Below are 22,180 nucleotides of genomic sequence, written 5' to 3'. Positions count from 1 at the left end.
GCACTGCAGTCGCGCTACCTCCTCGCGGCACTTTGAGGCTAATTTTAATGCGCCCTAAAGACATCTTTACCATCCTTTTTCGTTTATGGCTCTTTAGTTGTTTTCTTCCGTAGCACCTGACGATTATTTCTTGTTTTCCATTTTGTATTCCCACACAAAAATCGCCGCAGGTCTCCAATTAGTAACCCATATGCCATAAAAATCCTTTGAGTTTTGATTTATATCACATAATCTATGATTGCTATCTTTACCCTACAATCGGATTTAAAAAATCAACCAAATATTTTGGGCCAGTTTTTGATTTACGATTTTCAAAATTAGCCTGATATTTAAAAGTTCTTTGATTTTCCTAACCCGGTGCGAGATAGCGCAGGTGACGGGCGGATGTGCGGGGCGTCCATCCGTCTCATACCTCGATCATCTCGACCTGTCGCGTACTATACCTAAGTACTTGTAGGTATAGTTAGATACATCAAGCTCACCTCACTTGCCACAGCCAATTAGAGAATGGGGCTAGTAATGCTTATGTAATAGTCACGACGCTGAACTAGACAGGAGGGCACCAGCGGAACTATTCTCTAAACTCCTCGCTTTCAACGCTGAAGCAACGACGAAATTACAAATCACTATCTATTTAGATAGCTTGCACATAGGCTACTTTTATCCCGCATGGTTGTAGATAACTAGAGGGGGCCAAAATCACAGATGATTGATGATGAAGCAAAATTATTTTCCTATTTTTTTTTAAATATCAAAAAAAAGTGTGCTCACTTGATTCCAATCGTGGGCAAAATCTTATTGTTTTTCAATATTTTTTGTGTACCACAAGCAAGACGATGGATCGTGTGGTCCACCTCTTATTGTATCCGGGCCCTAAATCAATATACGCACCTGTAATCCCCAGAATGCTCCCAAATAAAGGGAAGGCAGGTGAAAAGACTGCGGTTGGTAATTTATTACAAAAATAAAGCCGTCGGCTATCTGATCGTGACTTACATTGCCCCTTTGAGCCCTTCGGAGACCTCGCTTGCTCACAGATCGACCTGGGTCTTGTCTATATGTTATTCTCTACTATAATAATTATAATATTGCAATATTCTGTTTATTTGTTTGTTATTTAAATAGATACCTACGGAGAGTCAAGAAAAATAGTCTGACTAAGATACTGCTCTAACTCTCATTAAAATTGATTTTAAATATTCAAAAGGTGGAGTGAGATGAAAACTGCCACTAGTTGGCGCTGATACCGTTAGTAGTAGTAGAATTAATAATTGTAAAATTGATTTTCTATCGCTTGGTATGTTTAAATATTACTATATATTTTATATTCATGAACTCTACATCAACTAAATATTATACCAAATCAAATCTCTATGTATAAAAATGAATCGCTGAATGTGTTGCTGATCGCAAATCTCGAGAACAGCTGATTCGATTTCGCTAATTCTTTTTTATAATATTCCTTGAAGTACGAGGATGGTTCTAACGGAGAGAAAATTTAAAAAAAAAATTAAAGAATCGACTGTTAGGCGATAAGTAAAGTAAGTACTATTAGCTAGTATCAAATATAAATAAAATTAAAACACTTTTCCCTGCATCGAAATTAGTCAAGGATCATTTTTCTCAGCAGCGATAAAGAGAGAGAGCTTGTCTGATTTTGCCATGATAAAACTTTTTGGCAAAACTTTGCGAATGTGTCGATAGACGACGCTAACATAGACAACTAGAAGAAGGTTCGAACTCATAGGGCTTAGTTTGGGGTGAGCCACTAGTAATAAATAATTGACAGTAAAGTAAACTCCAACTCCAGTGGGAAAGTTACTCAATAAAACACAGAAAACTAGAAAAACTTCTAGTCTGGGCTGGCTCCACAATCTAAATTATACAGGATGGAACCAGAACGCTAGCAAAAACTTAGCGTTATTGTTATAATATTATGTACTATCTAAACACAATCCAATACCAATAACCATTTGCCTCATTTTGTAGTTTTGGTGATTTAGTGTTTTTCAAACTCGCAATGTAAGTATAGAATGCAAAACTCGGGTTAATGCCCTGCCTACGACGCGGCATTGACTCCGAGTGGCCTACTTACGCAACGTTCGTTGAACTCTAGCGTCAGTCAGGTGCTTTATCTGCAATATATCGTAAACTTTTACAAAATTATATATATTTTTTTATTTATTTTTTCGCGTTTTTTTTTAGGATCACCTGTTTTCGTTTTTGCCAGCGTTCTGGTTACACCCTGTATAAAGTTGTGACTGACTCATCTACGTCCAGCCCATCTTTGGACCTAGAAAGCTGAAAGTACAGAGGTTTCGTTTATAATTTAGACAAGGAACAATTCCAAATTTCCTGAAATCCCCACGGGATAGGGAATATGTAAAGACGATTTATATTTACGCCGAGCCAAGCCGCGGGCGATCGTTGTTTTATAATTTGGTCAACGTCTAAAGACCAATGCATATAGACGGAGAGGGATCGAGTCGAGTGTTTTGATAACAACTTAAACTCACCTTTATGGACTGTGACATACGGTTGGCATTGGTGTACTGAAAGCAAAAGAAGAAGAACGCGCGACGCTTAATAAATGCTTGTGCGGAGCGCACGCTGCTGCGCTTAAAATAAAGCTTACTTTGAGTTGTTATCAAGAAAGACGCTGCGCCTCAGCCCCACTGGCCACTATAGTCTGCTGGTGTGCATTGCACATTACACTGTATGATAGAAATACATAGTTCGCATAGGGGCGTCTTGACTCTTGATTCATCACAAAGAATCATTAACGACTTTTTGTTCCCAAGCGGGCGGGCATATTTTGAATGGAATAATTAAAATTAAATTGAACGATTTCTTAATGAAGACATTAATTTTACAAGGCGTTGATTACCCTGCTCCGTCTACGGTTTTAGTTCGGTGTTGTCGTAGGTATTCTTTGCTGAGTTCCATATATAAAAGGAAAAGCTGACTGACTGACCTATCAACGCACAGCTCAAACTATTGGACGAATCGGGCTGTTTGGTATGCAGATAGCTATTGTTAAGTAGACATCCGCTAAGAAAAGATTTTTGAAAATTCAACCTTTAAGGCAGCTCAGTTCGGTGCTTTCTTCATACAAACGTAGGAGGGAAAATACAACAATATTCGATATTGTACGCACAAAACTAAGAATTATATCGATTTATCTCGTCATTATCTAGGTTCAATGATATCTAAAACATTGAAAAAAATATTGATTTAAAAGTTACGAGCCTCAAAAGATTCCTATTTTAACACTAAATTTATGTCAACTTTGGGCGTAAATAAATAAGATTAGGAATAGGAAAATTCTAAAAAAAATTATCATTAGACATAGTTTATTTATTCATTAGTTGAAATAACTTTACTTTGCAAACCTAAATTCAGTAGTTTTTTCTCAAAAATACTTTTCCCAAACTACTGTTCAACCCTTTTCAAGCGCTAGATTTCGGCTAAAATCATCATGCTTCTCACCCCAAAACATTAGACACCGCGCGGGTGGCGGAGGGAAGGGCCAGCCCAGCGGCGCGCGGCTGCGCGTGTAATATTGTGGTTTCTATGACGACAACTGTTGTTATGTTTTCAAAAACAAAAGTCGTAATGATTTTATAAAATTAATTTTTATTCAGTGGCTATGCAAATGTGTAGAAGATTGAGCAGAGCAGAGTCAATAAGTCCTTCAAATACTTATTGCATTTTGTACATTGACCTCTGGAATTTGAATTTAACCAATTTACACCAATTTAACACCAATTTTATTCATTGGTTTATTGACCTGACTTTGTTGTTGAGGTCCTAGTAGGGATATCTACTCGTGTGGTCCTAGTACAATAGGTAAGTAACTTTGTTTAGTTATTTATTTTATCTAATTTTAAAAAACCGGCCAAGTGCGAGTTGCTCGCGCACCAAGGGTTCCGTACTCAGGTATTTTTTTGACATTTTGCTCCATAAATCAAAAACTATTATGCATAAAAATAAATAAAAATGTGTTTTAGAATACACACAATACAGTAAAGCCCTTTCATATAATACCCCACTTGGTATACTTATTATACATTGAAAATTGAAAATACTAATTATTTTTTATTATACACTTTTTATTAACACACTTTTTTTTTTGTAAGTTGTAATCACAAATCTATGGTTTTCGGATTTATTCCTTTACTTGTGCTCTAAGACCTACGTACCTACTAAATTTCATGATTCTCGGTCAACGGGAAGTATCCTATAGGTTTGTGTGACAGATACGACACAGACGGAGAGACGGACAGACAGACAGACAACGAAGTGATCCTAAGGGTCCCTTTTTTCCTTATAAAGTACGGAACCCTAAAAAGGTACCTGTATATGTATAATAATATAGGTAGGTAGGTACCTACCTGGTGGTATTTCTTTGTATTTTTAGGGTTCCGTACCTCAGAAGGAAAAAACGGAACCCTCTGTCTGTCTGTCTGTCGGTCCGTCTGTCCGTCCGTCCGTCTGTCCGTCCGTCCGTCCGTCCGTCCGTCCGTCCGTACGTCCGTCAGTCCGTCCGTCCGTCCATGCGTCTGTCGGTCCGTCCATCGGTCCGTCTGCCCGTCCGTCTGTCCGTCTGTTCGTCTGTCGGTCTGTCCGTCTGTCTGTCTGTCCGTCTATCTGTCTGTCTGTCTGTCTGTCCGTCTTACAAATAAAGTACGCAACGCTTCGTACAAATAGTACTTTTTTATTTATTTACTAGCTGACGCCCGCGACTTCGTCCGCGTGGATGTAGGTTTTCAAAAGCCCGTGGGAACTCTTTTATTTTCTGGGATAAAAGAAGGCAGGTCATGCCTGTCGTAGAGGTGATGGCCGTTGGAGCCGGAAAGTTCTTGAGTGGAGACCGCGTAGGTATAAGTAAGCGTAGTGTGGGACGCCTTCCAGCACGATGGACCGACGATATACAGAGGCTGGCGGGAAGTGGCTAGGTGAGGAAGGCTGAGGACCGGGTGTGGTGGCGCTCTTTAGGGAAAGCCTATGTCCAACAGTGGACGACCGCAGGCTGATGATGATGGAAAAAATCACGTTGATCCGTTGCACCCCTCACACGTCCCTATCCGCCTTCTCCACTCCTGTCACGCTGGCGAATAAGTTTGGAATAGAATAGGATTTCGATGGAGTGCGTGGATTTTTGTGAACGGAGTTCAACCATGTAGTCGTGGTTTGGTACAATAGTAAATGGTACAATATTAATTCACCAACAACAGTTCCTAAAACCCATAGAATAGGAGTGCAGTACCCTGCAGCATCAGTATTGAAGAGTTGGAACTTAAAGTTCAATAATGGTATATATGTTTGGCATCTACAATATTATCTCACAATCAACAGTGGCTTAGGAGTGCAATACCCAGTACCCTGCATCATCAGGGTTGAAGAGTTGGGATATCGAGTTGAATTATGAAGTCGTTGCTTGGTACCTAAACCAGAGATAGTTTATTCTAAGCGTACCTTTAATATCAATTCAACATCAACTATTCCTAAAACAGCTGATTGAAATCCAAAAGTACAAAAGCTACCCGTGATTATTATGATGATGGTTGAGAAGTTGGCACTTGAAGTTTTAACATGTATGGTTTCTAACAAAAAAGAATGAATGAAATCGGACTACGCGTTAATGAATTACAGCTCAGTATACATTTTAACTTTCAACCCCTCTCCTAAGGGAACCATGCTGAATTTCGGGATAAAAAGTATCCTATATCCTATATCCTCATAGTATGACGTCAAATCGTACCAAGTTTCATTGGAATCCATTCAGTAGTTTCAGCGTGATGCGCGGCCGTGATACAGACAGACAGACAGACAGACAGACAAAAATGAAAAAAATTCCAGTTTTGGGTTCAGTATCGATTATAGAGTGCCCTCGAAAAAAAAATTTCAAAATATCTTCAATGTACAGAATTTCACCTGTTACAGTTTTATTATAAGTAATAAAATAATAATAATAATATTGATTCAGATACAAGTTAGCCCTTGACTGCAATCTCACCTGGTGGTAGGTGACGATACAGTCTTGCTTACGACTATTTCGGATCGGAAATTCTTGGATTCAGGTTAAATGCAGTGCAAAAAGAGAGATCATTAGGATTCCGTACCTCAAAAGGAAAAAGGAACCCTTATAGGATCAGTTTGTTGTCTGTCCGTCTTACAAATAAAGTACGCAACGCTTCGTACAAATAGTACTTTTTTATTTATTTATTCAGATACAAGTTAGCCCTTGACTACAATCTCACCTGGTGGTAAGTGACGATACAGTCTTGCTTACGGCTATTTCGGATCGGGAATTCTTGGATTCAGATTAAATGCAGTGCAAAAAGAGAGATCATTAGGATTCCGTACCTCAAAAGGAAAAGGGAACCCTTATAGGATCAGTTTGTTGTCTGTCTGTCTGTCTATCTGTCAGTCTGTCAGTGTGTCTGTCAAGAAGCCTGTAGGGTACTTCCCACTGACCTAGAATGATAAAATTTGGCAGGTAGGTAATAACAGTTATAACCTTGGACGATTTAACCTAAGGACGCGCCTCGCATGATTATTCCCCTCTGTCAATAGTAATGGATTTTTAATCCACTGCGTTTATAAACACTGTTTGCGGAATCGATTTTGTCATTGTCAGAATCGTTTTCGATGTGTGACGACGTCTTACACGCTGGGTGAAAAATGCCTGTTTGTGCCGTTAGTGAGTGCAAGAACAAATCAAACACATCAAATTTACAAAAAGATGGAATTTCATTTCATAAGTAAGTATTTTTGGTGTAATAAACGCTTTCTATAAATTAAATTACATAAATTATTATAATAAAATAACAATCGAGAACTTTACCAATTCAGTAATTGAGTACGTAATAATTCGGTAGAAACGAGTCACACTTCTCACGAGACTATATTTTGTTTTTTCTAAACAATTGCAACCCTCGATATATACAAATTAGGTTAAAATTTGAATACGCGTGAACAGCATGAAATTACGTAGTAGTAAAAATAACACTAGTCTCGTGGGAAGTGCGGTATACTAAAGACGGAGAGCCAGCGCCCAAAAAACTGTTTGAATTTACTAAGGCTAATTTTTTGCGCATACTGACCAGCTCTGTCCCCATATTCTGCTGACTAACCATTACAACTTTTATTTATATGCAATATACAAGTTATATAACAATTTTCAGCCTTAGTAAATTCATTTTATTACCTCGCAGGTACGACACCTTTGATAGCGCACCTGAGTCACTGTTCTCAGGTTCACTTGACTGACCGCAGTATGTTTGTGTACGCAACCATTCTAATGAACTATAAAAAAATTAGCCTTAGTAAATTCAAACAGTATTTTGGGCCCTGGCTCTCCGTCTATAGTATACCGCACTCCCCACGAGACTATAGTGTTATTTTTACAAAATTTTTCAGTATTAGATTCAATTGCATAGGACATAAGGTTCGATTTTTAAGAATCATGTGATAGTGATTGCGGTTCGATTATCGATATCGATGAAAACATTTTCTTTATTATTAACGACTAAATTACCGTCTTCAAGTCAAGTAAAGAATAGTTATTATTAATTACCACAATTTTTTCGCTACCTATACTTGTAATAAAACTGGTCGATTTCTGTGATTTCACGTACTTAATACATTTAAAAAAAAATTAAAGCAACGCAATTTTAGTGATAGGCGCGAAACGGGGTAGGGTGTCTCTGAACTAGTTTAGAGATTGTGTACAAGAGAATCGGCCCCAATGACGTGTTAAAAATAGAAGAGGCCACCGGGTGTGTTTACTAATTTATTTTCAAAGTATCATATTATCTGTCTTATGGAATTTTGCTGTGGGGTAAAAGCGGCAGGTATTGAGAAAATTTTTGCATTGCTAATTTGTAAGGGCAATACGTGTTATATTTAATAACTTACATTTAATATTTTTGGACAAAGAGTACACCATATTGGAATTACCATGTAAACCCAATGTGCAATAAATAAATGATTGATTGGAAAGAAAAAAACATTTTATTGATTGATATACCTACTAATTATGTTTGGTAGGCTTTTGCGCGGTCAGGTTTATTTTGTATTATATAATAATATAAATCATTAATAAGCACATTTTCACTATCGAAATTTTAAATGAAAATTTCGTTATATAAAAAAATACAAAAGATTAAAAATGATATAAAATAAGTAAAAAAGTATGTGCATATTTTTTAAATAAATATTTTTCTTATTTTTACGTTGCATTATTAGTTTTTGGGATAATTACCTATTAAGTGAGGTGAATGTATGCAAGAATACGCTACGCTGACCAAACACTGGTTTTAAGTAATTAAATACGAGTAATAAATTCTTACTTCTACTTTTGTTTCTGAAAAACTATCGATATATTTTAAAATATCGATACATCTCAGATATCTTACACTCGTAATGTCTTTGTATGTTGATGTATATAACTTATTAGTGTGCGTAAAATGTAGTAGTGTTGAAGATTTAGATATGTGTGTGTTAATAATGACACAAAACTTTGTTGAGCGAGTGTGTCAAGTTGTCTATGTAGTGTTTCCTCGTCCCGCACCAAAAGTGACAGAAATTTTTATTCGTAATATTAGGCGCGTTACAAGTCCATAGGTTAAATCGTCCAAGGTTATAACACACGTAAGGGGAAAAATCTGAAACAATGAATTTGTGGTTACATCACGAAAAATAAATAAAAATGTGTTCATTAACGAATAGTTAGTATTTTCAACTTTCAAGTAAGATTAGTAAACCAAGTGTGATATCATATAAAAGGACCTTACTTGTACATCAAAAACCGATTTTATTTATTTTTATCCATACTAATATTATAAATGCGAAAGTGTATCTGTCTATCTGTCCGTCTGTCTGTCTGCTAGCTTTTCACAGCTCATCCATTTAACCAATTTTGATGAAATTTGGTACAAAAATAGCTTGCATCCCGGGGAAGGACATAGGCTACTTTTATGATAAATAAGATTTAGTGGATACCGCTATTTTTCTGGAAATAACGTTAGATGCGAAACTTCAATGGGGCTCTCATATAAATAACTTATCGAACAGACAGTTCTGCTGCATATGCGGTAAAAAAGATTCGCCAGTTGACAGACATAGAAACGGCGAGACTAGTATATTTTAGTTACTTTCACAGCATTATGTCATATGGCATATTATTAGAAAAGAAAAAGAAAGAAAAGAAAAAACGTTTATTTTTTAAAGCTGTACCACACATTACCAGTTACCAACTGGTTAGGTTATCCCAGCGCCTCTTATACTTGAGTAATAAAGTCAAAAAACCTCAAGTAGAAGAAGCGCCGGAATAAAGTATGTCATGTGTGGCACAACCCAAAAAAGCCCTCCCTACTCAGCATAAATGCATATTGTCTTGCACAAGTACAAAAACATACAGCGCTGGTTTTCAGTAGAAACCCTGATTCAGATGGCACCACGGAATTATTATGGGGTAATGCTGCTGATATAAATTCTATTTTTGTGCTGCAGAAAAGGGCTGTTCGAGCCATATATAGTATGGGACCACGAGAGTCGCTGAGAACTAAATTTAGAGAAGTTAAAATTATGACAGTGCATAATCAATATATTTTTGAAAATTTATTGTACGTATATAAAAACATAAATAAATTAACAAAAAAAGTGACTGTCATAAGTTCAAAGTGACTGTCATAAGTTCAAAGTTTTCATAAAACGTAAACTAATTAAAAAATCCTATTACATTGTAAAGGATTATTTAAATGATAAGCAAGCTTGGGAATGAGTTGCTCGGCTTTGTGATAGTTCTAATAAGTTTAATTTATGATTTTGTAAAGTGGTGATAATAAAAAGAATACCCGGCTGAGTTAGCTGTGGGCTCTTCTCAGTCTTGGGCACGTTTGGAACCCTCGTAGCGTTTGCGAAATAATTATCACCACTATATTTTACAAATCCAACAACTGACAATCGAAAAGAGTAATTTATTACCTATTTTGAACAAATCATTTGACTTTGACTTTTGATCCCGGAAAATCAAAGTTCCCACGGGATTTTTAAAAAACCTAAATCCACACGGACGAAGTTGCGGGCATCATCTAGTGCATAATAAATAGTTTTTGATTTATCATGCAAAATGTCAAAAAATACTATTTACCTATTTATTTATTTTTATTTTTCACTAGCTGCCCCGGCGAACTTCGTACCGCCTAACAGTCGATTCTTTTTCAGGAATTTTTTAAAAATTTTCTCTCCGTAAGAACCATATTCGTACTTCAAGGAATATTATAAAAAAAGAATTAGCGAAATCGGTTCAGCTGTTCTCGAGATTTGCGATCAGCAACACATTTAGCGATTCATTTTTATATGTACCGAAATTCTAGTTACATAGTAGTAATAAATTAAGTTACATTGTAAATGCTTATCTCTAAACGGAGATTTAGAGATAAACATTTTACTATTGTAGTACGGAAACCTCGGGGCGCGAGTCTGACTCGTACTTGGCCGGTCGGTCTGTCGGTCGGTCGGTCGATTTATTTTAGAATGCATCGTATCGACAGCTGGTGGTAGTAGTTTACATATATCCTACTAATATTATAAACTAGGTGAAGCTATGATAGCCTAGTGGTTAGGACGTCCGCCTTCTAAACGGAGGTCGGGGGGTTCGATCCCGGGCACGCACCTCTAACTTTTCGGAGTTATACGCGTTTTAATTAATTAAATATCACTTGCTTTAACGGTAAAGGAAAACATCGTGAGGAAACCTGCATGCCGAGTTCTCCATAATGTTCTCAAAGGTGTGTGAATTCTACCAATCCGCACATGGCCAGCGTGGTAGACTATGGCCAAAACCCTTCTCACTCTGAGAGGAGACCCCTGCTCTGTAGTGAGCCGGCGATGGGTTGATCATGATGATGATGAGGTGATGCCCGCGACTTCGTACGCGTGGAATTAGATTTTTAAAAATCCCGTGGAAACTCTTTGATTTTCCGGGATAAAAAGTAGCCTATGTCACTCTCCAGGTCAACCATACCCATGCAAAAAATCACTTCGATCCGTTGCTCTGTTGCGACGTGATTGAAGGACAAACCAACGAACCAACAAACAAACACACTTTCACATTTATAATAGGTGTAGTGATGTGTGTGTGTGGATGTTTGGATGTTTGTTACTCAATCACACAAAAACGGCTGAACGGTTTTGGATGAAATTGGGAATGGAGATAGATAAAAGTGTTAATTTAGGGTATACCCTAAATTAACACATAGGCTACTTTTTATCCCGGAAAATCAAAGAGTTCCCACGGGATTTTTAAAAACCTAATTCCACGCGGACGAAGTTGCGGGCATCAACTAGTAATAAAATATAATTTGGACTTATCCGAATTCCGAAAGTCAGGGTTGTCAAATCACACTTATATTATAAAGGCGAAATTTTGTATCTGCGTGTGTGTGTGTATAGGTTTGTTACCCTTTCACGCAAAAAGTACAAGACGGATTTGGCTGAAATTTGAAATAGTGATCGCTTTTGAAAGAGTTCTCGCGGGATTAAAAAACCACTATATCCTCGCGGACGAAGTCGCGTGTATCATCTAGTTACAAATATAAGTATGTAGGTCATATTGTGTGCTTAGACAATTTAATTATATACTTGAGTTTTCATGTAACAGAAACAAAAATGGATTGGCGGAAGAGGAAAAAGAAACGGTTTAGACTCGCAAAAGCAAATCCCTTGCAAAGAGGAGATCTATTAAAATTCATCAGAATCTTTCCAAACCATAATATTATCTTGTGATGATAATGCCATTACTTTTTCGGGGTTATTCCCGTGCGTCACACCCGACGTGAGTAACAATGTGACTCGACGGGAATTTTATTTGACTGAATATGTACTTTTCCGGGATGCTGAATTTGATAATGACATTTATTTTCAAATCCAAAATAGCAGACATGCACTTTTCACAAAAAATAGAAATGGGTGTCGTTTTCAGGGTTTCCAGGATGCTGGTTTTGATAATGACATTAATTTTTTAATCTAAGATGGCGGGCCAGCACTTTTTATAAAAAATAGACGCGAGTGTCGTTTTCAAGGTTCTCCAGGATGGTGAATTTGATGATGACATTTATTTATTTTTAATAAATACTTATATATTATACTTCTATTTTAGTGGATCACGGGATTTTCTTTGGCAAGGAAACGACAAAGCAAAAAATCGAATTGAATTAGATTATGATGCTATCACACCGTACCATTTAGAGCCAGCTTCTGAAAGTTTGACACTGTGTTTGTAAGTTGATATTATTTAGATACTAGCAAATGCCCACGACTTCGTCCGCGTGGGCTACACAAAATTTCGAACCCCTATTTCACCCCCTCCAGAGTTGAATTTTCAAAAATCTCTTCTTAGTGGATGCCTGCGTCATAATAGCTATCTGCATGCCAAATTTCAGCACGATCCGTCCAGTAGTTTGAGCTGTGCGTTGATAGATCAGTCAGTCAGTCAGTCAGTCAGTCAGTCAGTCAGTCAGTCAGTCAGTCAGTCACCTTTTTCTTTTATATATTTAGATTAGGAATTATGATTAGGATAATATAATTATTATGTTACTAGCTGCCCCGACGAACTTCGCACCGCCTACAGTCGATTCTTTTTCAGGACATTTTTTAAATTTTTCTGTCCATAAGAACCATCCCCGTACTTCAAGGAATATTACCAAAAAGAATTAGCGAAATCGGTGCAGCTGTTCTCGAGATTTGCGATCAGCAACACATTCAACGATTCATTTTTATATAATAATATAGAGATTTACTATTTGTTGTCAGATTTGTCAATGCTGAATTATGTTGTATTTTAGTGACTCAAGACATTCCTTTTAGAAGAAAACAAGGAAAATAAAATGAATGTGCCCAATATACGTACCACTGAAATCCAACATGATGCTGCAACATTCAATTCCGTACTAAATATTGAAAGGTCTACCCATACCATACTTGTAAGTTGTTATGCTATGTTTTTTGCATACATTCTATATAGATAATACTCACAATATATTTACGTTGATTGTATGTTTATTAATTCCAGAAATGAAATGGAGAGCTTCAATAGTTCTGCGTCGAATGATACATCTAATGTGACTGTTGAAACAGAAAATGATACATTTTGTGTTTATGTGTGTAGTGGGCTTTTAGAGGGAAATTGAATTGTACCTACTTCCTACTTATAAAAATAAAATTTTCATTTTTGAGATCAAAGTGGAATTTATTTAGACTTTTTTATACACAAGTAGATGGTATATATAGTTTTTAGTCGCTACTAATAGATAAGTGTAGGCAACAAAATTTATTTTCACAGACAAACGAATGTGTAATCATGTGTTCCTAATAGGTAATCCGCCAGCACAGAGAATTCAACTCCTAGAGTACGCATATACAAGGATTTACATGAAAACAAAATCGTAAAATGTTGGCGGGGGACAGGGGAGAATGCTTTGTTGTGATTGGTGGACTGACTAATAAAAACAATGTGCGGAATGAGGGTACCGAACGGGCGTGGGCGATGATTCATTTAAAATTCCGTGGGATCACCACGATTTAGCAATGCAATTCCTTAGGTACAGCATCAGGGTCGAGAAGTGGGTCTTCGAGTTCAATGATAAAGTCTTTACTTGGTAGATATAGGTACCTACCTCTCAATATCAATTTATAACCGACAGTTTCAAAATCCCATAAGTTTTGGTGGTCATGTCCCCTGCAGCATCAGGATTGAGGAGTTGAAATCCACATTTTATATAGGACAATGTTGCAAAGTTTCTTTATCAATTAAAAAAAATACGCAAATCGGTTCAGAAATCTCGGAGATTTCTGTGTACATAGGTAGAAAAACACAACTCCTTTTTTAAAAGTCGGTTAAAAAAGTATCCTTTGTTAATTCTCTACTTGTCTGTAAAAGTCCCGTCAAAATAGGTTCTGCCGTTCCGAAGATTAGCCCGTTCAAACTTCAAACAGACAGACAGACAGACAGTTTTTAAAAACATTTGATTCAGCTGTTATGGTACAGTTCAAATAACAATATTATGAGCTTGCGGTAGTTATTTCGAAATTACAGACAGACACTTCATAGAAGTATGGATTTCTATAATATAATATAAGTACGAGTTGTTTATACACGCTGAGGTAGTAGTTACCTAATAGGTATGTATGTAAGTGAGATTTTATAGTATTCATCAAAAGATAAGTAGGTAATCATTATCATTCAAAAAAAATTTAAAAATATCTATTTCAGTAGGTAAAACAATTTCACATAGTGCGTAGTAATTGGGACCATCCCAGTAAGTGTTTTAGTATTGCTACGAGTACTCGTGGCAGGCGACCCCGCTCTTCCATAAAATCTTATACAATAATAATTGAAATAAGTAGTTCCTTCATAAATCATATATTTACAAAAATTCATCGGTGACATCTGTCCAACTATCTGTGTGCCATCATCAATATATCCGGACGCTAGTGTGAGCGCATGCACTCGCTACACTGCTCATCACTGAGTCTATTTCTTTCTATCACAATGTTAGGTGAAATAGCATACAGGTTACCCACGTGGGCCGAGCAGTTCGGACGTGCATCCAGCGTCACCTTAAGGGAGTAAAATAGGGGTTAGAAATTTGTGTAGTCCACGCGAACGAAGTCGCGCCATAAATAAGGTTAGATAATGATAAATGCTTAGATAAATGTTTTCTAATAACTTGTGTACACTAATATAAACTTCACTTTTACTTTTATTTTATTTTTAGTTTGATACTTTGATTTTTGGCAGCGTTATATTTTATAGTAATAACCGAATAGTAGGATTTACAAGAACTCGTAAAAATAATAGTCCTATTAATAAACTAGCTTACGCTCGCGACTTCATCCGCGTGGACTACACAAATTTCATATCCCTATTGTACCCCCTTAGGGGTTGAATTCTCAAAAATCCTTTCTTAGCGGATGTCTACGTCATATTAGCTATCTACATGCCAAATTTCAGCCCGATCCGTAAAGTGGTTTGGCTGTGCGTTGATAGATCAGTCAGTCAGTCAGTCACCTTTTCTCTTTATATATTTATGCATACCTAGTGTACGCAAAACAAGGGGTCCGAAAAGTTAGAAGTGCGTTCCCGGAATCGAAACCCAAATCTCCCAAATTGGAGGCTGACACCACTAGGCTATCCTCGTCGCCAAAATGCTAACTCAGAAATTGTTCACCCATCCAGTTACCGACATGGATCATATTGCACAGCCGGCAAAATTTTCTACGCCATTGAAACAAGCCACAGCACCCTTAAAAAATTATAATTTCTGTCCGAAATCTCTTCATTAATAAAAATCAAAATCACTCAAAAGGCTGCAGGGTATAGGGTCTAATGGATAGCGATACAAGCCATTATGGTCATTAGCCACTAATTAATAAAGCCCAGAGTGGCCCCGCCCGGCGCTGGGCAGGGGAGTGTCCGGGACCGATAGCGTAATCCCGGCTTTTTATCTCGCGCCCTATAGACGGGACGGCTAATAAAGTGGCACGAATATTTGACAAGAATCCTGGAATTCGGCGTCTTTTTAAGGCTCTGATTTTTAGGCTTGAACCACAGCTTTAACCTTTAACTTTAAACTTTAACAATTTATTAAACTTTAAAGTTCTAAGTTGCCTTTAAAGTACGTCTGGCAATGCATGACGTGATTTCTAATACTATTCCGAAGAAAATCAGTACCCTTATTATAAATGCGAAAGTGTGTTTGTTTGTTGGTTTATTGGTTAGTTGGTTTGTCTTTCAATCACGTCGCAACGGAGCACGTGTTTTTTGCATGGATATACTTAAAGTCCTGGACTTCTACGCGGACGAAGTCGCGGGTATAAGCTAGTAATATATAATTTGACTTTATACCTACTTTTTAAGATTTTGTACATCTTTATTACCTGTTATCTCCCAAAGCCACCATGATCCAAAACTTCATAGTCGCTGATCGTTTCTCGTGTTGGGGACAAATGACAATGTGCAGAGAAACTTTTAGCTTTTTTAAAATAACGATGGTCTGGTACGCGCTGGCACTTAGTCCAAAAGTATAAGAGTCTACTTAAACAGGATCCAACATTTTGTGTGAAAATCAATTAAATTTTTGTTTGCGCTCAAGTTTTGACACAAGTTATAATTCCCCGGAATAACACCTCGCGCGGGGAAATATTTGACGAAGCGATATACCGCGCTTATGTAGAGGAGAGCGCGTTTCCATTGAACATGTTATAAAATCGTAAAAACGTTCCGACTTTTAATTTAAGAACGTACTGCCTACTTATACTACAATTTCTGTCATTAAAATATCTGAAGCTACGTTAATTATCTATAACCGTATATCTAACTGACGTTCATTTTATATGCCCGAATAGTGTGGCAATGAACTCGCGCACTCGATATCCGTGAAGAAGGTTAGTATAGTTGGCAGGAAATTTTGGTGCGCCATTGATACCGCCTCGATTGCGCCTCAAGGTTCCACTCTGCACAAAATTCTCAAAAATTTGTATGTGCGCCGCACATTACGACTAAAGTAAGTCTGAGCAAAGTCAAAGTGCGCTTTATACACCTCAGATTATATAATGACATTAGGGAAGACATTGAAAGAACTTTAGTTCTGCGACCTTGATCTAGAGTCTAGACTGTCAGGAGCCTGGGAATATCTTAACTCACGTAGACCGTTTTTGTAGTGTTCGAGCCAAAAAACCGGACATTAATTACAACGGAAATTTTACCGTATCGTGTGGCAATGGACACGCGCACTCAATATTCTTGAAGGAGGTTTGTATAGTTGGCGGGATGAGATTCTAGTGCGCCATTGATACCGCCTCGAACGCGTCTCAAGATTTCAGTCTGAGGAGTATGTGCACCGCACACTACGACTCTGGACCAATCTCATTTCATACAAGAATAGCATCCTAGTATCTAAAGAAGACTCTCAAGCTTCTCTACGGCAATAACGCTATTACACTACACAAAACAATATATTGTTTTGTGTAGTGTAATAGCGTTATTGCCGTATTATGTAGATCCTTTGTACTATAGTACAAAGGATCTACATAATATATACCGCACATTGAATGAAACAACTCTCAACAAACAAAGTAGATGGCGCCGCACAATCATCAATCTCGCTATCAGAGTTTGAGAACCGTATCGTGTGGCAATGGAATTGCGTACTCAATATTCGTGAAGGAGGTTTGTATAGTTGCCGGGAGGTCCTGATGCACTGCATTGATACCGCCTCGAACGCGTCTCAAGATTTCAGTCTGAGGAGTATGTGCACCGCACACTGACTCTGGACCAATCACATTTTATAGGATATGTCGTATGAAGAACTTGGCTTGGTTGTATAACCAAGTTAAAATATAATAGAAACTTTATTGATTTGATTTTTCAATGATCGATCAGTCAATCAAAAATAATAACTGAAATTGATTCTTAAAAACAGCAATGTAAATATTAAAAATCAGTCAAGTGCGAGTCGGACTCGCACACGAAGGGTTCCGTACCATCGTACAAGAAATAACACTTTTTATATTTTCATGGCGGTCATTTTGAAATTCTCATTATTTGTTGTTATAGCAGCAATAAAAACACACATTCTGTGAAAATCTCAGGTCTCTAACTATTATGGTTCTAGAGACGCAGCCCGCTGACAGACAGACGGACGGACGGACAGCGGAGTCTTATTAACAGGATCCCGTTGGCACCCTTCGGGTTTAGAACCCTAAAAGCAGCCAAAACTAGGTAGGTATATGTACAGTTAAATAATATAAAGTAATGAATGAAATTAAAACAGTAGTTTATGTCGGAGTCAGTCTATCAATTAATCGGTAAGTAATTGACGGACAGACTGACCGACTATCACCATTTACCTTTTAACGGCTTGCGCTGTGAAAGCAACTATTTTAAGAATTTTCAGTAAATAAATAATTTACTTCATTAATCAATCAATCAATCGACCAACCAATAAACTTTTGAGTGGATTGTGGAGTAGGTATATTTATTCTAAAGTTTTTAATAACTTAGTAGTCCACTAAAGTTATCTCTAACTACCTGATGTCCGCGACTTCGCGTGGATTTAGGTTTTTAAAAATCGTGAGAACTCTTTGATTTTCCGGGATAAAAGCCTATGTTACTCTCCAGCCCCCCAATTGTGTAAGAATAACCATTTCATGGCTATCGCAATCGTCAAGAAATTCTGCCCTTTGATTGGTTGATTCGCTGTTTACATTTTTTCACAGCCAATCAAAGGGCAGAATTCTTGACGATTGCGATAGCCATGAAATGGTTATTCTTACACAATTGGGGGGCTGGTCTTCAACTATACCCATGCAAAAACTCACGTCGATCCGTTGCTCCGTTGCGGCGTGATTGAGGGACAAACCAATAAACCAACGAACGAACACACTTTCGCATTTATAGTACTACTAGCTGATACCCGCGACTAAGCACGCGTGGATTTAGGTCTTTAAAAATCCCACAGGAACTCTTTGATTTTCCGGCGTAAAAAGTAGCCTATGTCATTTTCCAGGTCTATATCTATAGACCTACCCATGCAAAAAATCACGTCGATCCGTTGCTCTTTTGCGTCCTGATTGAAGAACAAATCAATAAACCAACAAACAAACACACTTTCGCGTCTATAATATTATGGGTAGGTAGTGATTAAATAAAGTTGGGAGTAAAAGCTAGATTAATGAAAAATACTCAAAAAACTGAGTTATACAAACTAAAGTTTTTCCAATAGCAATAAAAACCGTTCATAATACCGACATGCATCAAGGGATTATATTATACCCTCGTAGGATAGGGGCGATATGAAGTGTCTCGTAACGCCAGACTCATCTGATGCATTCCATCTGATATTAATCGAACCGGTCTTTTTATCTCTCTCGTAGTCGTACTTATCCAACTGCACCTACCAAATCTAAGTAATGTTGACAATTCTATCTTTATAAGGGCCTGCACAGACGACGGATTAAACGGACGGACTAGGACGGTGAAAAATCGTAGTAAAAGGTGACGGACTTTTGTCGTCCGTGAACAATATACCCTCGTCTGCACAGGCCCTTAATCTATACCTCTAATTAGACAAAGCTGGCACAAAGACCTAGATTTTATGTAAAAAAACAAGATAAGACAAAGTTGGCAGAAGAAGCTAGATTTACTTATTTAAAAAACTTAGCCAAACAGAGTTTCCAATAACAATCAAAACTGTTCATACCGACACGTATCAAGGGATTATATATTATACCCTCGTAGGATAGGGGCGATATGAAGTGTCTCGTAACGCCAGACTCGTCTGATGCATTCCATCTGATATTAATCGAACCGGTCTTTTTATCTGTCATACTTATCGATCTTTTTATCTCTCTCATAGTCGTACCTACTTATCCAACTGCACCTACCAAATCTAAGTAATGTTGACAATTCTATCTTTATAAGGGCCTGCACCACTTTGGTTTGAACGAGATCTAGTAAGTAGTTTTTGATTTATCGTTGCAAAATGTCGATAAAATAAGATTGTACTACGGAACCCTCAGTGCGCGAGTCTGATTCGCACTTGGCCGGTTTTTTTATATCTCTGGTAGTCGTACTTATCCAACTGCACCTACCAGATCTAAGTAATGTTGACAATTCTATCTTTATTAGGGCCTGCACAGACTTCTTAACAGGAAAACTCAACTATTTTTGGCCTGACCAGGGAATCAAATCCAGGACCTCGTCCTCCGCAGTCAGACATGCTAACCAATATCAACGATGCAGACAACGAAATTTTTGCGTAAAGGCCTCTACACATAACTGTGTGTCAGTAAATTAAACTTTTACAAGTACTTTTGAATCGTCAAATGCGTCTACCACTGGTTCGGATGCCTTTCCTACCGAAAAGAACCAGCAAGAAACTCGGTGGTTGCTCTTTTCAAAGATTTGATATACAATATTATGCTACACTTATACAAGTACAAAAAGTATTGTTACGTATGTCTGAATAATCAGTATGTAACCAACGAACACAAAAATATGTCATGTCGAAAAGTTCCTGGAAACAAAAGGCTGTATTTGTATTTTGTGTAGCGTGTAGCGTGCATCATACACATACAGTCGCAAAGTGAAGTTTTCTCATGTGTCCAGTGGGGTTAGTATGAGTATTGCGTTTCGCAAACGTTGATACATTTTCGAACATCGAAACACAACAACATCACATTAAAATGGATCTACTATCCTTGTTTTAATGTCGTGCATTCAGTAAGTACTAAAGCATCGTGCAAGATTATTACACTGTACTTTTTAATTTTTTTTGAATTCGCATGGCGGCCATTTTGAAATTCTCAATCTTGGTTGTTTATTATAGTGACAATAAAAATATACACTCTGTGTAGGTAACTTTTAATTCTCTACCTATAAGGGTTCATGAAACACAGACCAACAGACCTACAACGGATGGTGGATCGTGACTCGTGAGGCCCTGTCAGGGCGGCAAATACAATTTGTTGTAGGTACAATAATATGATTATTAAAATTTAAGATACCATCAATGTTGGAATTGATATACCTAAGCATATTAACATTACAAATTTTAAATATTATCAATTTTTATTTTATTTATCAGTATAATTGTCAATTATATTATATTGTAATAGGGTCCCGTTAGCACTCTTCAGGTACCCTAACGAAAATGACAGCTGAGATCCATTTTTCTTTGACGTTATAATGTTTCGATACTTGTAATCTATCAACGTTGTCGAGATGTATAAAGTACTAGCCCCACAGAGCACAAAACATCACCCAATTCCCGGCGGAACAGTAATCACTTTCCCCACGTTGCCTCAAAGGGAATAATAGTCACACGTGACGACTGACGGCCGGTGCTACTCTGACCCTGACCTCTGCAGAGAAACTAGAACATACCTAATATTCTTCTTTCTAAATGTTATGTTCATGCGAAATGCACCGCCCGCCCTCCCACTGCTAACCATGCAGGGAAAAGCAGCCACTAGGCAAGCAATATGCACCACCATGGTACAGCACCACACAAATCCCAAAACACACTCGATGCACGTTTCGCCCCGACAATTGTTATGGCAATAATTGTTCCTGCATGTTGCATCATACAAATTCGACCTGTTTCAGCGGATTATAGCAAATTAAGCTTTTGGTTCATTGTATATTCTTCTTTCTTTCTTCGCTCTGGGCTGGTTTCCCCACTTAAACGTTTCCATCTGTTGTGCGTGCATTTGCCCCTCCCCGCTGAAGTCTTCACTCCAGCCATCCAAGCTCGCTCCAGAAGCCGCCCAGGTTGCCGAAGGCTTCATGAAGTGACCCTCGTAGCTTTAGTTTTAAGTTTGCGTAATAATTATTACCACTATATCTTACAAATCCAACATCTGACTATCAAAAAGAGTAATTTATTACCTATTTTGAATAAATCATTTGACTTTGACTTTGAAGTTGGGGAACCCAAATGCCGCTCGCGTTGTTCTGCGCGCCCGTGCGCTCTTAGAACACGTGCGTCGGTGTTTCATCGACCTCCTTGCAGGCCCTGCACAGAGGACTGTCGGTGACACCTACCTATAGCTAACTTTATTGCAACGCAAAAAAAACCTACCACCACCAAATTTTTATTTTTATTTTTTTTGATGCCAAAGTAGCTCTTGCCTGGTGGTGCCGAATCAACCTCGGATGGAAGTGGGCTAAGTTGAAAAGAAAATTGTGCCACACGTCACATCTTAGTAACTAAGAGTTGGTTATTCCGGCGCAATAAGCCCAAGTCTCTGGTGGGAGGCTTGGGTTAGTTACCACCCTACCGGAAAAGCTATGCCACCAAGCGATTTAGCGTTCCGGTACGATGCCGTGTAGAAACCAAAGGGGCTTGGGTTTATTAAAAACTGTCATATCCCTTCCCCCAAATTATTATGATATTATCTGAAAAGTAAGCAATTAAGTTTTAGTTACCTAGTTAGTTACAGCACTAGTGCGTAAACGCCTCTATTAAAGTATTAAAGCTTGTTAGTATAAAGAGTAAAGGGTTTACAAGCTAGGTTCGTTACAGCAGCAATCGGTACGATTTCGTTATGCAGATTTGACTCTCAACTGCTAACGACATGATCGCCGGACATAGCCAATTGCGATTGA

At 37.7% G+C, this 22,180-nt stretch overlaps 1 protein-coding gene and 1 long non-coding RNA gene across 10 annotated transcripts in view; both read left to right on the top strand.

Annotated features, from left to right (window-relative positions):
• Positions 1-22,180, top strand: part of LOC117982178 (uncharacterized) — a 115,002-nt gene that overhangs the window by 35,699 nt on the left and 57,123 nt on the right. The window lies entirely within an intron of this gene.
• On the top strand, positions 9,404-13,259 carry LOC138402348 (uncharacterized). Its single transcript, XR_011236749.1, has 3 exons — positions 9,404-12,289; positions 12,855-12,992; positions 13,082-13,259. It is a non-coding gene; the product is annotated as an uncharacterized lncRNA (long non-coding RNA).

The sequence above is a fragment of the Maniola hyperantus genome, chromosome 5 (assembly GCF_902806685.2).
Source record: "Maniola hyperantus chromosome 5, iAphHyp1.2, whole genome shotgun sequence".
Taxonomy (NCBI): Eukaryota; Metazoa; Arthropoda; class Insecta; order Lepidoptera; family Nymphalidae; genus Maniola; species Maniola hyperantus.
The sequence above is the reverse complement of the archived record's forward strand: the minus strand, read 5'-3'. Positions and strand labels throughout refer to the sequence as shown.